Source organism: Pelobates fuscus, chromosome 1 (genome assembly GCF_036172605.1).
Source record: "Pelobates fuscus isolate aPelFus1 chromosome 1, aPelFus1.pri, whole genome shotgun sequence".
NCBI lineage: Eukaryota > Metazoa > Chordata > Amphibia > Anura > Pelobatidae > Pelobates > Pelobates fuscus.
The window spans coordinates 122,041,506-122,044,898 of NC_086317.1; the positions used below are offsets into that span (position 1 = coordinate 122,041,506).

A 3,393-nucleotide genomic window follows, 5' to 3' on the forward strand; every position below is an offset into this window, starting at 1 on the left:
TCTTCAAATGAGAGGAAAATGTGTCCATTCTCCACCAGCATCTAGTAGAAATTTGTAACACTATAACATGTTGCACTGAAATAAAAATCTGTTACTTTTCAAGGAACAGTATGGTAGATTTCATCATACGAGTAGGAAATAAATATTTTGATGAAAAAATGTTTTTTCTTTAAATACAATTTTCAAATTGAGGACATGATGTTAGTCATGATTCTGAAAATATATTACCATTCAAGATTTTTAAAGGGGGCACCAGGATTTGAACCTGAGACCTCTTGATCTGCAGTCAAATGCTCTACCACTGAGCTATACACCCAATGTGGCATGTTTTTATTACTTTTGATTTCCCCCCAATAGAATTTAAGAATGTATTTATTTGTTTTTCTTAATTTAGGTTCTCTTGACGGCCTCCTGCTGGTCATTAGCAGAACTCACAAAATCGACAGAAATGAGTAAATTCTGCTCTTTGATTCAGAATCGAGAGGAAGATTTCTTCAAATGAGAGGAAAATGTGTCCATTCTCCACCAGGATCTAGTAGAAATTTATAACACTATAAACTGTTGCACTGAAATAAAAATCTGTTACTTTTCAAAGAACAGTATGGTAGATTTCATCATTCGAGTAGGAAATAAATATTTTGATGAAAAAATGTTTTTTCTTAAAATACAATTTTCAAATTGAGGACTTGATGTTAGTCATGATTCTGAAAATATATTGCCATTCAAGATTTTTAAAGGAGGCACCAGGATTTGAACCTGAGACCTCTTGATCTGCAGTCAAATGTTCTACCACTGAGCTATACCCCCTATTTGGCATGTTTTGAGTCCTTTTGATTTCCCCCCAATATAATTTAAGAATGTATTTATTTGTTTTTCTTAATTTAGGTTCTCTTGACGGCCTCCTGCTGGTCATTAGCAGAACTCACAAAATCGACAGAAATGAGTAAATTCTGCTCTTTGATTTAGAATCGAGAGGAAGATTTCTTCAAATGAGAGGAAAATGTGTCCATTCTCCACCAGCATCTAGTAGAAATTTGTAACACTATAACATGTTGCACTGAAATAAAAATCTGTTACTTTTCAAGGAACAGTATGGTAGATTTCATCATACGAGTAGGAAATAAATATTTTGATGAAAAAATGTTTTTTCTTTAAATACAATTTTCAAATTGAGGACATGATGTTAGTCATGATTCTGAAAATATATTACCATTCAAGATTTTTAAAGGGGGCACCAGGATTTGAGCTATACCCTCAAATTGGCATGTTTTGATTACTTTTGATTTCCCCCCAATATAATTTAAGAATGTATTTATTTGTTTTTCTTAATTTAGGTTCTCTTGACGGCCTCCTGCTGGTCATTAGCAGAACTCACAAAATCGACAGAAATGAGTAAATTCTGCTCTTTGATTTAGAATCGAGAGGAAGATTTCTTCAAATGAGAGGAAAATGTGTCCATTCTCCACCAGCATCTAGTAGAAATTTGTAACACTATAACATGTTGCACTGAAATAAAAATCTGTTACTTTTCAAGGAACAGTATGGTAGATTTCATCATACGAGTAGGAAATAAATATTTTGATGAAAAAATGTTTTTTCTTTAAATACAATTTTCAAATTGAGGACATGATGTTAGTCATGATTCTGAAAATATATTACCATTCAAGATTTTTAAAGGGGGCACCAGGATTTGAACCTGAGACCTCTTGATCTGCAGTCAAATGCTCTACCACTGAGCTATACACCCAATGTGGCATGTTTTTATTACTTTTGATTTCCCCCCAATAGAATTTAAGAATGTATTTATTTGTTTTTCTTAATTTAGGTTCTCTTGACGGCCTCCTGCTGGTCATTAGCAGAACTCACAAAATCGACAGAAATGAGTAAATTCTGCTCTTTGATTCAGAATCGAGAGGAAGATTTCTTCAAATGAGAGGAAAATGTGTCCATTCTCCACCAGGATCTAGTAGAAATTTATAACACTATAAACTGTTGCACTGAAATAAAAATCTGTTACTTTTCAAAGAACAGTATGGTAGATTTCATCATTCGAGTAGGAAATAAATATTTTGATGAAAAAATGTTTTTTCTTAAAATACAATTTTCAAATTGAGGACTTGATGTTAGTCATGATTCTGAAAATATATTGCCATTCAAGATTTTTAAAGGAGGCACCAGGATTTGAACCTGAGACCTCTTGATCTGCAGTCAAATGTTCTACCACTGAGCTATACCCCCTATTTGGCATGTTTTGAGTCCTTTTGATTTCCCCCCAATATAATTTAAGAATGTATTTATTTGTTTTTCTTAATTTAGGTTCTCTTGACGGCCTCCTGCTGGTCATTAGCAGAACTCACAAAATCGACAGAAATGAGTAAATTCTGCTCTTTGATTTAGAATCGAGAGGAAGATTTCTTCAAATGAGAGGAAAATGTGTCCATTCTCCACCAGCATCTAGTAGAAATTTGTAACACTATAACATGTTGCACTGAAATAAAAATCTGTTACTTTTCAAGGAACAGTATGGTAGATTTCATCATACGAGTAGGAAATAAATATTTTGATGAAAAAATGTTTTTTCTTTAAATACAATTTTCAAATTGAGGACATGATGTTAGTCATGATTCTGAAAATATATTACCATTCAAGATTTTTAAAGGGGGCACCAGGATTTGAGCTATACCCTCAAATTGGCATGTTTTGATTACTTTTGATTTCCCCCCAATAGAATTTAAGAATGTATTTATTTGTTTTTCTTAATTTAGGTTCTCTTGACGGCCTCCTGCTGGTCATTAGCAGAACTCACAAAATCGACAGAAATGAGTAAATTCTGCTCTTTGATTTAGAATCGAGAGGAAGATTTCTTCAAATGAGAGGAAAATGTGTCCATTCTCCACCAGCATCTAGTAGAAATTTATAACACTATAAACTGTTGCACTGAAATAAAAATCTGTTACTTTTCAAAGAACAGTATGGTAGATTTCATCATACGAGTAGGAAATAAATATTTTGATGAAAAAATGTTTTTTCTTAAAATACAATTTTCAAATTGAGGACTTGATGTTAGTCATGATTCTGAAAATATATTGCCATTCAAGATTTTTAATGGAGGCACCAGGATTTGAACCTGAGACCTCTTGATCTGCAGTCAAATGTTCTACCACTGAGCTATACCCCCAATTTGGCATGTTTTGAGTCCTTTTGATTTTCCCCCAATATAATTTAAGAATGTATTTATTTGTTTTCTTAATTTAGGTTCTCTTGACGGCCTCCTGCTGGTCATTAGCAGAACTCACAAAATCGACAGAAATGAGTAAATTCTGCTCTTTGATTTAGAATCGAGAGGAAGATTTCTACAAATGAGAGGAAAATGTGTCCATTCTCCACCAGCAT

General features: G+C 33.1%; 1 non-coding gene across 1 annotated transcript; it reads right to left on the reverse strand.

Annotated features, from left to right (window-relative positions):
• Window positions 1-3,106: 3,106 nt before the first annotated feature.
• On the reverse strand, window positions 3,107-3,178 carry TRNAC-GCA (transfer RNA cysteine (anticodon GCA)). The gene has a single exon. It is a non-coding gene; the product is annotated as a tRNA-Cys (tRNA).
• Window positions 3,179-3,393: the final 215 nt, after the last annotated feature.